This window comes from Periplaneta americana, chromosome 8 (genome assembly GCF_040183065.1).
Source record: "Periplaneta americana isolate PAMFEO1 chromosome 8, P.americana_PAMFEO1_priV1, whole genome shotgun sequence".
NCBI classification, from domain to species: Eukaryota; Metazoa; Arthropoda; class Insecta; order Blattodea; family Blattidae; genus Periplaneta; species Periplaneta americana.
Genome location: NC_091124.1, coordinates 152,279,159 through 152,294,090, shown reverse-complemented (window position 1 = coordinate 152,294,090; position 14,932 = coordinate 152,279,159).

Here is a 14,932-nt window from a genome sequence, read left to right as displayed (position 1 = left end):
GCTAGAAATGCGATTTTTCGAATGTACATTAGGCTAATAAAACCCACAAAATGAAACCGATTGTGCTAATTCTTTCTGAATGGGTTTAACATTCACAATGAAACATCATTTTCTCACTCGTTTCGATTTTCCATTCAGACAAAATTTCTCTAAAAATTTGGTTATTGCGAGATTTTAAGTTACATAATCATGAATAAAATCTACAAATAATGACGGATCTTTCTGGTTTCTTAACAGAATATCAAATTCGTGTGTACACACGCTTTTCTATCCAAAATTTCATGTTCGCTTCCAGAAATATATGCGTTTGCTAGTGTATTGTAAAAAGTGGAAAAATCGTCGTTTCTCGGGCTAGAAATGCGTTAGGCTAATAAAACCTACAAATTGAAACCAATTGTGCTAATTCTTTCTGAATGGGTTTAACATTCACAATGAAACAGCAATTTTTCACTAGTTTCGATTTTCCACTCTATTTAAATTCCTCTATAAATTTGATTTTTGCGAGATTTGAAGCGATATAATCATGAATAAAATCTACAAATCCCATCGGGTCTATCTGGTTTCTTAATAAAGTGTCACATTCGTGTGTTGACACGTATTTCTATCCAAAGATTCGTGTTCGAGTCCAGAAATATCTGCGTTTGCTATTGTATTGTAAAAAGTGGAAAAATCGTTGTATCTCGGGCTAGAAATGCGTTTTTTCGTATATACATTAATAAAACCTACAAATTAAAACCGATTGTGCTAATTATTTCTGAATGGGTTTAACATTCATAATGAAACAGCATTTTCTCACTCGTTTCGTTTTTCTATTCAAATAAAATTTCTCCAAAAATTTGGTTTTTGCGAGATTTTAAGCTATATAATCATGAATAAAATCTACAAAACCCATCGGATTATTCTAGTTTTTTTTTAAAAATGTCAAACTCGTGCGTACACACGTGTTTCTATTCAAAGATTCTTGTTCGCGTCCAGAATATATGCGTTTGCTAGTGTATGGTAATAAGTGGAAAAAACGTCGTTTCTCGGGCTAGAAAGACGTTATTTCGTATATACATTAATAAAACCTACAAATTGAAACCGATTGTGCTAAATCTTTCTCGTTGGGGTTAACATTTACAATGTAACAGCATTTTATCACTCGTTTCGATTTTCCACTCTTATAAAATTTCTCTAAAGTTTTGGTTTTTGGGAGATTTTTAGCTATATAAAGATGAATAAAATCTGCAAATCCCATCTGATACCTCAGGTTTCTTAAAAAATTGTCAAATTCGTGTGTACACCCGCATTTCTATCAAAAGATTCTTGTTCGCGTCCAGAATTATATGCGTTAGCTAGTGTATGCAAATAAGTGGAAAAATCGTCGTTTCTCGGGCTAGAAATGCGTATTTTCGTTAATACATTACTAAAACCTACAAATTCCTACCGATTGTGCTAATTTTTTCTGAAAGGCTTTAACATTCACACAGAAACGGCATTTTATCTCTCGTTTCGATTTTCCACTCTTACAAAATTGCTCTAAAATTTTGGTATTTGCGACATTTTAAGCTATATAATGAGTAATAAAATCTACAAATCCCATCTGGTTCCTCTAGTTTCTAAAAAAATACATCAAAATCGTGTGTAGACTCATTTTTCTATCAAAAGACTCATGTTCGCATACAGAAATATTTGTGTTTGCTAGTGTATGATAATAAGTGGAAAATTCGTCGTTTCTCGGGCTAGAAATGCGTTTTTTCGTATGTACATTAATAAAACCTGAAAATTAAAACCGATAGTGCTACTTTTTCTAAATGGCTTTAACATTCACAATGGAACCGCATTTTATAACTCGTTTCGATTTTCCACTCATTCAAAATTGCTCTAAAATTTTGGTTTTTGCTACATTTTAAGCTATAAAATGATGATTAAAATCTACAAATCCCATCTGATTTCTCTAGTTTCTATAAAAATAAAAAAATCGTGTGTAGACACGTATTTCTATCCAAAGATTCATGTTCGCGTCCAGAAATATCTGTGTTTGCTAGTATATTGTAAAAAGTGGAAAAATCGTTGTTTCTCGGGCTAGAAATGCTTTTTTTTTTTTCGTATATACATTAATAAAACCTACAAATTGAAACCGTTTGTGCTAATTGTTTCTGATTGAGTTTAACATTCACAATAAAACAGCATTTTATCATTCGTTTCCATTTTCCACACAGATAAAATATCTAAAATAATTTTGGATTTTGCGAAATTTTAAGCGATATAATCATGAATAAAATCTACAATTCTCATCGGATCTCTCCAGTTTCTTAAAAAAAATGTAGAATTCGTGTGTACGCACGTATTTCTATCCAAAGATTCATGTTCGCGTACAGAAATATATAGATTTGCCAGTGTATGGTAAGAAGTGGAAAAATCGTCGTTTCTCGGGCTAGAAATGCACTTTTTTTATATACATTAATAAAACCTACAAATTCCAACCGATTATGCTAAGTTTTTCTGAATTGCTTTAACATTGACACTGAAACCGCATTTTATCACTCGTTTCGATTTTCCACTCATATAAAACTTCTCTAAAAATTTGCTTTTTGCTAGATTTTAAGCTATATAATCATGAATAAAATTTACAAATAATGACTGATCTTTCTGGTTTCTTAACAAAGTATCAAAGTCGTGTGTACACAAGATTTTCAATCCAAAATTTCATGTTCGCTTCCAGAAACATATGCGTTTGCTAGTGTATTGTAAAAAGTGGAAAAATCGTCGTTTCTCGGGCTAGAAATGCGATTTTTCGAATTTACATTAGGCTAATAAAACCCACAAAATGAAACCGATTGTGCTAATTCTTTCTGAATGGGTTTAACATTCACAATGAAACATCATTTTCTCACTCCTTTCGATTTTCAATTCAGATAAAATTTCTCTAAAAATTTGGTTATTGCGAGATTTTAAGTTACATAATCATGAATAAAATCTACAAATAATGACGGATCTTTCTGGTTTCTTAACAGAATATCAAATTCGTGTGTACACACGCTTTTCTTTCCAAAATTTCATGTTCGCTTCCAGAAATATATGCGTTTGCTAGTGTATTGTAAAAAGTGGAAAAATCGTCGTTTCTCGAGCTAGAAATGCGTTTTCGTATATACATTATGCTAATAAAACCTTCAAATTCAAACCAGTTGTGCTAATTCTTTCTAAATGCGTTTAACATTCACAATGAAACAGTATTTATTCACTCGTTTCGATTTTCCACTCATATAATTTCTCTAAGAATTTGGTTTTTGGGAGATTTTAAGCTATATATTCATGAATAAAATCTACAAATCCCATCGGATTATTCTAGTTTTTTTAAAAAATGTCAAATTCGTGCGTACACACGTATTTCTATTCAAAGATTCTTGTTCGCGTCCAGAATATATGCCTTTGCTAGTGTATGGTAATAAGAGGAAAAAACGTCGTTTCTCTGGCTAGAAAGACGTTTTTTCGTATATACATTAATAAAACCTACAAATTCCTAACGATTCTGTTAATTTTTTCAGAATGGCTCTAACATTAACAATGAAACCGCATTTTATCTCTCGTTTCGATTTTCCACTCTAACAAAATTGCTCTAAAATTTCGAATACCATCTGATTTCTCTAGTTTCTATAAAAATAAAAAAATCGTGTGTAGACACGTATTTCTATCCAAAGATTCATGTTCGCGTCCAGAAATATCTGTGTTTGCTAGTATATTGTAAAAAGTGGAAAAATCATTGTTTGTCGGGCTAGAAATGCTTTTTTTTTTTCGTATATACATTAATAAAACCTACAAATTGAAAGCGATTGTGCTAATTGTTTCTGATTGAGTTTAACATTCACAATAAAACAGCATTTTATCATTCGTTTCCATTTTCCACACAGATAAAATATCTAAAAAAATTTGGATTTTGCGAAATTTTAAGCGATATAATCATGAATAAAATCTACAATTCTCATCGGATCTCTCCAGTGTCTTAAAAAAAATGTAGAATACGTGTGTACGCACGTATTTCTATCCAAAGATTCATGTTGGCGTACAGAAATATATACCTTTGCCAGTGTATGGTAAGAAGTGGAAAATCGTCGTTTCTCGGGCTAGAAATGCACTTTTTTATATACATTAATAAAACCTACAAATTCCAACCGATTATGCTAAGTTTTTCTGAATTGCTTTAACATTGACACTGAAACCGCATTTTATCACTCGTTTCGATTTTCCACTCATATAAAGCTTCTCTAAAAATTTGTTTTTTGCTAGATTTTAAGCTATATAATCATGAATAAAATTTACAAATAATGACGGATCTTTCTGGTTTCTTAACGAAGTGTCAAAGTCGTGTGTACACAAGATTTTCTATCCAAAATTTCATGTTCGCTTCCAGAAATATATGCGTTTGCTTGTGTATTGTAAAAAGTGGAAAAATCGTCGTTTCTCGGGCTAGAAATGCGATTTTTCGAATGTACATTAGGCTAATAAAACCCACAAAATGAAACCGATTGTGCTAATTCTTTCTGAATGGGTTTAACATTCACAATGAAACATCATTTTCTCACTCGTTTCGATTTTCCGTTCTGACAAAATTTCTGTAAAAATTTGGTTATTGCGAGATTTTAAGTTACATAATCATGAATAAAATCTACAAATAATGACGGATCTTTCTGGTTTCTTAACAGAATATCAAATTCGTGTGTACACACGCTTTTCTTTCCAAAATTTCATGTTCGCTTCCAGAAATATATGCGTTTGCTAGTGTATTGTAAAAAGTGGAAAAATCGTCGTTTCTCGGGCTAGAAATGCGTTTTCGTATATACATTATGCTAATAAAACCTACAAATTCAAACCAGTTGTGCTAATTCTTTCTGAATGCGTTTAACATTCACAATGAAACAGCATTTATTCACTCGTTTCGATTTTCCACTCATATAAAATTTCTCTAAGAATTTGGTTTTTGGGAGATTTTAAGCTATATAATCATGAATAAAGTCTACAAAACCCATCGGATTATTCTAGTTTTTTTTTAAAATGTCAAATTCGTGCGTACACACGTGTTTCTATTCAAAGATTCTTGTTCGCGTCCAGAATATATGCGTTTGCTAGTGTATGGTAATAAGTGGAAAAAACGTCGTTTCTCGGGCTAGAAAGACTTTATTTCGTATATACATTAATAAAACCTACAAACTGAAACCTATTGTGCTAATTCTTTCTGAATGGGTTTAACATTCACAATGAAACAGCAATTTTTCACTAGTTTCGATTTTCCACTCTGATTAAATTCCTCTATAAATTTGATTTTTGCGAGATTTGAAGCGATATAATCATGAATAAAATCTACAAATCCCATCGGGTCTATCTGGTTTCTTAATAAAGTGTGACATTCGTGTGTTGACACGTATTTCTATCCAAAGATTCGTGTTCGAGTCCAGAAATATCTGCGTTTGCTATTGTATTGTAAAAAGTGGAAAAATCGTTGTATCTCGGGCTAGAAATGCGTTTTTTCGTATATACATTAATAAAACCTACAAATTAAAACCGATTGTGCTAATTATTTCTGAATGGGTTTAACATTCATAATGAAACAGCATTTTCTCACTCGTTTCGTTTTTCTATTCAAATAAAATTTCTCCAAAAATTTGGTTTTTGCGAGATTTTAAGCTATATAATCATGAATAAAATCTACAAAACCCATCGGATTATTCTAGTTTTTTTTAAAAAATGTCAAATTCGTGCGTACACACGTGTTTCTATTCAAAGATTCTTGTTCGCGTCCAGAATATATGCGTTTGCTAGTGTATGGTAATAAGTGGAAAAAACGTCGTTTCTCGGGCTAGAAAGACGTTATTTCGTATATACATTAATAAAACCTACAAATTGAAACCGATTGTGCTAAATCTTTCTCGTTATGGTTAACATTTACAATGTAACAGCATTTTATCACTCGTTTCGATTTTCCACTCTTATAAAATTTCTCTAAAGTTTTGGTTTTTGGGAGATTTTTAGCTATATAAAGATGAATAAAATCTGCAAATCCCATCTGATACCTCAGGTTTCTTAAAAAATTGTCAAATTCGTGTGTACACCCGCATTTCTATCAAAAGATTCTTGTTCGCGTCCAGAATTATATGCGTTAGCTAGTGTATGCAAAAAAGTGGAAAAATCGTCGTTTCTCGGGCTAGAAATGCGTATTTTCGTTAATACATTACTAAAACCTACAAATTCCTACCGATTGTGCTAATTTTTTCTGAAAGGCTTTAACATTCACACAGAAACGGCATTTTATCTCTCGTTTCGATTTTCCACTCTTACAAAATTGCTCTAAAATTTTGGTTTTTGCGACATTTTAAGCTATATAATGAGTAATAAAATCTACAAATCCCATCTGGTTCCTCTAGTTTCTAAAAAAATACATCAAAATCGTGTGTAGACTCATTTTTCTATCAAAAGACTCATGTTGACATACAGAAATATTTGCGTTAGCTAGTGTATGATAATAAGTGGAAAATTCGTCGTTTCTCGGGCTAGAAATGCGTTTTTTCGTATGTACATTAATAAAACCTGAAAATTAAAACCGATTGTGCTACTTTTTCTAAATGGCTTTAACATTCACAATGGAACCGCATTTTATAACTCGTTTCGATTTTCCACTCATTCAAAATTGCTCTAAAATTTTGGTTTTTGCTACATTTTAAGCTATAAAATGATGATTAAAATCTACAAATCCCATCTGATTTCTCTAGTTTCTATAAAAATAAAAAAATCGTGTGTAGACACGTATTTCTATCCAAAGATTCATGTTCGCGTCCAGAAATATCTGTGTTTGCTAGTATATTGTAAAAAGTGGAAAAATCGTTGTTTCTCGGGCTAGAAATGCTTTTTTTTTTTTTTTCGTATATACATTAATAAAACCTACAAATTGAAACCGTTTGTGCTAATTGTTTCTGATTGAGTTTAACATTCACAATAAAACAGCATTTTATCATTCGTTTCCATTTTCCACACAGATAAAATATCTAAAATAATTTTGGATTTTGCGAAATTTTAAGCGATATAATCATGAATAAAATCTACAATTCTCATCGGATCTCTCCAGTTTCTTAAAAAAAATGTAGAATTCGTGTGTACGCACGTATTTCTATCCAAAGATTCATGTTCGCGTACAGAAATATATAGATTTGCCAGTGTATGGTAAGAAGTGGAAAAATCGTCGTTTCTCGGGCTAGAAATGCACTTTTTTTATATACATTAATAAAACCTACAAATTCCAACCGATTATGCTAAGTTTTTCTGAATTGCTTTAACATTGACACTGAAACCGCATTTTATCACTCGTTTCGATTTTCCACTCATATAAAACTTCTCTAAAAATTTGCTTTTTGCTAGATTTTAAGCTATATAATCATGAATAAAATTTACAAATAATGACTGATCTTTCTGGTTTCTTAACAAAGTATCAAAGTCGTGTGTACACAAGATTTTCAATCCAAAATTTCATGTTCGCTTCCAGAAACATATGCGTTTGCTAGTGTATTGTAAAAAGTGGAAAAATCGTCGTTTCTCGGGCTAGAAATGCGATTTTTCGAATTTACATTAGGCTAATAAAACCCACAAAATGAAACCGATTGTGCTAATTCATTCTGAATGGGTTTAAGATTCACAATGAAACATCATTTTCTCACTCCTTTCGATTTTCCATTCAGATAAAATTTCTCTAAAAATTTGGTTATTGCGAGATTTTAAGTTACATAATCATGAATAAAATCTACAAATAATGACGGATCTTTCTGGTTTCTTAACAGAATATCAAATTCGTGTGTACACACGCTTTTCTTTCCAAAATTTCATGTTCGCTTCCAGAAATATATGCGTTTGCTAGTGTATTGTAAAAAGTGGAAAAATCGTCGTTTCTCGGGCTAGAAATGCGTTTTCGTATATACATTATGCTAATAAAACCTACAAATTCAAACCAGTTTTGCTAATTCTTTCTAAATGCGTTTAACATTCACAATGAAACAGCATTTATTCACTCGTTTCGATTTTCCACTCATATAAAATTTCTCTAAGAATTTGGTTTTTGGGAGATTTTAAGCTATATATTCATGAATAAAATCTACAAATCCCATCGGATTATTCTAGTTTTTTTAAAAAAATGTCAAATTCGTGCGTACACACGTATTTCTATTCAAAGATTCTTGTTCGCGTCCAGAATATATGCCTTTGCTAGTGTATGGTAATAAGAGGAAAAAACGTCGTTTCTCGGGCTAGAAAGACGTTTTTTCGTATATACATTAATAAAACCTACAAACTGAAAACTATTGTGCTAATTGTTTCTGATTGGGTTTAACATTCACAATGAAACAGCAATTTTTCACTAGTTTCGATTTTCCACTCAGATAAAATTCCTCTACAAATTTGATTTTTGCGAGATTTGAAGCGGTATAATCATGAATAAAATCTACAATTCCCATCGGGTCTATCTGGTTTCTTAATAAAGTGTCACATTCGTGTGTTGACACGTATTTCTATCCAAAGATTCATGTTCGTGTCCAGAAATATCTGCGTTTGCTATTGTATTGTAAAAAGTGGAAAAATCGTTGTATCTCGGGCTAGAAATGCGTTTTTTCGTATATACATTAATAAAACCTACAAATTGAAACCGATTGTGCTGATTCTTTCTCAATGGGTTTAACATTCACAATGAAACAGCATTTAATCACTCGTTTCGTTTTTATATTCAAATAAAATTTCTCCAAATATTTGGTTTTTGCGAGATATTAATTTATATAATCAAGAATAAAATCTACAATACCCATCGGATCACTCAGGTTTCTTAAACAAATATCAAAATCGTTTGTAGGAACATATTTCTATCCAAAGTTACATGTTCGCATACAGAAATATTTTCGTTTGCTAGTGTATTGTAAAAAGTGGAAAAATCGTCATTTCTCGGGCTAGAAATGCGTTTTTTCGTATATACATTAATAAAACCTACAAGTTCCTACCGTTTCTGTTAATTTTTTCTGAATGGCTCTAACATTAACAATGAAACCGCATTTTATCTCTCGTTTCGATTTTCCACTCAAACAAAATTGCTCTAAAATTTCGAATACCTTCTGATTTCTCTAGTTTCTATAAAAAAAAAAATCGTGTGTAGACACGTATTTCCATCCAAAGTTTTATGTTCGCGTCCTGAATTATATGCGATTGCTAGTGTATGGTAAGAAGTGGAAAAATCGTCGTTTCTCGCGCTACTAATACGATTTTTCGAATATACATTAAGCTAATAAAACCCACAAATTGAAACCGATTGTGCTAATTCTTTCTGAATGGGTTTAGCATTCACAATGAAACATCATTTTCTCACTCCTTTCGATTTTCCACTCAGATAAAATTTCTCTATAATTTTGGTTATTGCGAGATTTTAAGTTACATAATCATGAATAAAATCTACTAATAATGACGAATCTTTCTGGTTTCTTAACAAAATATCAAATTCGTGTGTACAAGCACTTTTCTTTCCAAAATTTCATGTTCGCTTCCAGAAATATATGCGTTTGCTAGTGTATTGTAAAAAGTGGAAAAATCGTCGTTTCTCGGGCTAGAAATGCGTTTTCGTATATACATTATGCTAATAAAACCTACTAATTGAAACCAGTTGTGCTAATTCTTTCTGAATGCGTTTAAAATTCTCAATGAAACAGCATTTATTCACTCGTTTCGATTTTCCACTCTTATAAAATTTCTCTAAGAATTTGTTTTTTGGGAGATTTTAAGCTATATAATCATGAATAAAATCTACAAATCCCATCGGATTAGTCTAGTTTTTTTAACAAATGTCAAATTCGTGCGTACACACACATTTCTATCCAAAATTTCATGTTCGCTTCCAGAAATATATGCGTTTGCTAGTGTATTGTAAAATGTGGAAAAACCGTCGTTTCTCGGACTGGAAATGCGTTTTCGTATATACATTAGGCTAATAAAACCTACAAATTGAAACCGATTGTGCTAAATCTTTCTCAATGGGGATTAACATTTACATTGAAACAGCATTTTATCACTCGTTTCGATTTTCCACTCTTATAAAATTTCTCTACAATTTTGGTTTTAGGGAGATTTTTAGCTATATAATGATGAATAAAATCTGCAAATCCAATCGGATACCTCAGGTTTCTTAAAAAATTGTCAAATTCGTGTGTACACACACATTTCTATCTAAAGATTCTTGTTCGCGTCCAGAATTATATGCGTTAGCTAGTGTATGCAAATAAGTGGAAAAATCGTCGTTTCTCGGGGTAGAAATGCGTATTTTCGTTAATACATTAATAAAACCTACAAATTCCTAACGTTTGTGCTAATTTTTTCTGAAAGGCTTTAACATTCACAATGACACCGCATTTTATCTCTCGTTTCGATTTTCCACTCATACAAAATTGCTCTAAAATTTTGGTTTTTGCGACATTTTAAGCTACATAATGATGAATAAAATCTACAAATCCCATCTGATTCCTCTAGTATCTTAAAAAATACATCAAAATCGTGTGTAGACACGTATTTCAATCCAAAGATTCATGTTCGCGTCCAGAATTTTATGCGATTGCTAGTGTATGATAATAAGTGGAAAAATCGTCGTTTCTCGGGCTAGTACTACGATTTTTCGAATTTACATTAGGCTAATAAAACCCACAAATTGAAACCGATTGTGCTAATTCTTTCTGAAAGGGTTTAACATTCACAAAGAAACATCATTTTCTCACTCGTTTCGATTTTCCACTCAAATAAAATTTCTCTAAAATTTTGGTTATTGCGTGATTTTAAGTTACATAATCATGAATAAAATCTACTAATAATGACGAATCTCTCTGGTTTCTTAACAAATTATCAAATTCGTGTGTACACACACATTTCTATCCAAAATTTCACGTTCGCTTCCAGAATTATATGCGTTTGCTAGTGTATTGTAAAAAGTGGAAAAACCGTCGTTTCTCGGGCTAGAAATGCGTTATCGTATATACATTAGTCTAATAAAACCTACAAATTGAAACCGATTGTGCTAAATCTTTCTCAAAGGGGATTAACACTCACAATGAAACAGCATTTTATCTCTCGTTTCGATTTTCCACTCATACAAAATTGCTCTAATATTTTGGTTTTCACGACATTTTAAGCTATATAATGATGAATAAAATCTACAAATCCCATCCGATTTCTCTAGTTTCTTAAAAAAATATCAAAATCGTGTGTAGACAAGTATTTCTATCCAAAGATTCATGTTCGCGTCCAGAAATATCTGTGTTTTCTAGTGTATTGTAAAAATTGGAAAAATCGTTGTTTCTCGGGCTAGAAATGCGTTTTTTTTGTATATATATTAATAAAACCTACAAATTGAAACCGATTGTGCTAATTCTTTCTGAATGGGTTTAACATTCTAAATGAAACAGCATTTAATCACTCGTTTCGATTTCCCACTGAGATAAAATTGTTCCAATAATTTGGTTTTTGCGAGATTTTAAGTTATGTAATCATGAATAAACTCTACAATTCCCATCGGATCTCTCTGGTTTCTTAAACAAATATCAAATTCGTTTGTAGACACATATTTCTATCCAAAGATTCATGTTCGCGTACAGAAATATTTGCTTATGCTAGTGTATGGTAATAAGTGGAAAAATCGTCCTTTCTCGGGCTAGAAATGTGTTTTTTCGTATATACATTAATAAAACCTACAAATTCCAACCGATTTTGCTAATTCTTTCTGAATGGGTTTAACATTCACAATGAAACAGCATTTTATCACTCGCTTCGATTTTCCACTCCTACAAGATTTCTTTAAAATTTTGGTTTTTGCGAGATTTTATGCTATATAATCATGAATTCTACAAATCCCATCGAATTTCTCTAGTTTCTGAAAAAAATTTCAAATTCGTGTGTAGCCACGTATTTCTATCCAAAGATTCATGTTACGTCCAGAAATATAGGCGTTTGCTAGTGTATTGTAAAAAGTGGAAAAAATCGTCGTTTCTCGGGCTAGAAATGCGTTTTTTGTATATACAATAATAAAACCTACAAATTCCTACCGATTCTGTTAATTTTTTCAGAATCGCTCTAACATTAACAATGAAAACGCATTTTATCTCTCGTTTCGATTTTCCACTCAAACAAAATTGCTCTAAAATTTCGAATACCATCTGATTTCTCTAGTTTCTATAAACATAAAAAAATCGTGTGTAGACACGTATTTCTATTCAAAGATTCTTGTTCGCATCCAGAATATATGCGTTTGCTAGTGTATTGTAAAAAGTGGAAAAATCGTCGTTTCTCGGGCTAGAAATGCGATTTTTCGAATATACATTAGGCTAATAAAACCCACAAAATGAAACCGATTGTGCTAATTCTTTCTGAATGGGTTTAACATTCACAATGAAACATCATTTTCTCACTCGTTTCGATTTTCCATTCTGATAAAACTTCTCTAAAAATTTGGTTATTGCGAGATTTTAAGTTACATAATCATGAATAAAATCTACAAATAATGACGGATCTTTCTGGTTTCTTAACAGAATATCAAATTCGTGTGTACACACGCTTTTCTATCCAAAATTTCATGTTCGCTTCCAGAAATATATGCGTTTGCTAGTGTATTGTAAAAAGTGGAAAAATCGTCGTTTCTCGGGCTAGAAATGCGTTTTCGTATATACATTATGCTAATAAAACCTACAAATTGAAACCAGTTGTGCTAATTCTTTCTGAATGCGGTTAACATTCACAATGAAACAGCATTTATTCACTCGTTTCGATTTTCCACTCATATAAAATTGCTCTAAGAATTTGTTTTTTGGGAGATTTTAAGCTATATAATCATGAATAAAATCTACAAATCCCATCGGATTATTCTAGTTTTTTTAAAAACTGTCAAATTCGTGCGTACACACGTATTTCTATTCAAAGATTCTTGTTCGCGTCCAGAATATATGCGTTTGCTAGTGTATGGTAATAAGTGGAAAAAACGTCGTTTCTCGGGCTAGAAAGACGTTTTTTCGTATATACATTAATAAAACCTACAAACTGAAACCTATTGTGCTAATTCTTTCTGAATGAGTTTAACATTCACAATGAAACAGCAATTTTTCACTAGTTTCGATTTTCCACTCAGATAAAATTCCTCTACAAATTAGATTTTTGCGAGATTTGAACCGATATAATCATGAATAAAATCTACAATTCCCATCGGGTCTATCTGGTTTCTTAATAAAGTGTCACATTCGTGTGATGACACGTATTTCTATCCAAAGATTCATGTTCGTGTCCAGAAATATCTGCGTTTGCTATTGTATTGTAAAAAGTGGAAAAATCGTTGTATCTCGGGCTAGAAATGCGTTTTTTCGTATATACATTAATAAAACCTACAAATTGAAACCGATTGTGCTAATTCTTTCTGAATGGGTTTAACATTCACAATGAAACAGCATTTAATCACTCGTTTCGTTTTTCTATTCAAATAAAATTTCTCCAAAAATTTGGTTTTTGCGAGATTTTAAGTTATATAATCAAGAATAAAATCTACAATTCCCATCGGATCTCTCAGGTTTCTTAAACAAATATCAAATTCGTTTGTAGGAACATATTTCTATCCAAAGTTTCATGTTCGCATACAGAAATATTTTCGTTTGCTAGTGTATTGTAAAAAGTGGAAAAATCGTCATTTCTCGGGCTAGAAATGCGTTTTTTCGTATATACATTAATAAAACCTACAAATTCCTACCGATTCTGTTAATTTTTTCTGAATGGCTCTAACATTAACAATGAAACCGCATTTTATCTCTCGTTTCGATTTTCCACTCAAACAAAATTGCTCTAAAATTTCGAATACCATCTGATTTCTCTAGTTTCTATAAAAATAAAAACATCGTGTGTAGACACGTATTTCTATCCAAAGATTCATGTTCGCGTCCAGAAATATCTGTGTTTGCTAGTATATTGTAAAAAGTGGAAAAATCGTTGTTTCTCGGGCTAGAAATGCTTTTTTTTTCGTATATACATTAATAAAACCTACAAATTGAAACCGATTGTGCTAATTGTTTCTGAATGAGTTTAACATTCACAATGATACAGCATTTTATCATTCGTTTCCATTTTCCACACAGATAAAGTATCTAAAAAAAATTTGGATTTGCGAAATTTTAAGCTTAATAATCATGAATAAAATCTACAATTCTCATTGGATCTCTCCAGTTTCTTAAAAAAAATGTAGAATTCGTGTGTACGCACGTATTTCTATCCAAAGATTCATGTTCGCGTAAAAAAATATATGTTTGCCAGTGTATGGTAAGAAGTGGAAAAATCGTCGTTTCTCGGGCTAGAAATGCACTTTTTTATATACATTAATAAAACCTACAAATTCCAACCGATTATGCTAAGTTTTTCTGAATTGCTTTAACATTGACACTGAAACCGCATATTATCACTCGTTTCGATTTTCCACTCATATAAAACTTCTCTAAAAATTTGCTTTTTGCTAGATTTTAAGCTATATAATCATGAATAAAATTTACAAATAATGACGGATCTTTCTGGTTTCTTAACAAAGTGTAAAAATCGTGTGTACACAAGCTTTTCTATCCAAAATTTCATGTTCGCTTCAAGAAATATATGCGTTTGCTAGTGTATTGTAAAAAGTGGAAAAATCGTCGTTTCTCGGGCTAGAAATGCGATTTTTCGAATAAACATTAGGCTAATAAAACCCACAAATTGAAACCAATTGTGCTAATTCTTTCTGAATGGGTTTAACATTCACAATGAAACATCATTTTCTCACTCGTTTCGATTTTCCATTCAGATAAAATTTCTCTAAAAATTTGGTTATTGCGAGATTATAAGTTACATAATCATGAATAAAATCTACAAATAATGACGGATATTTCTGGTTTCT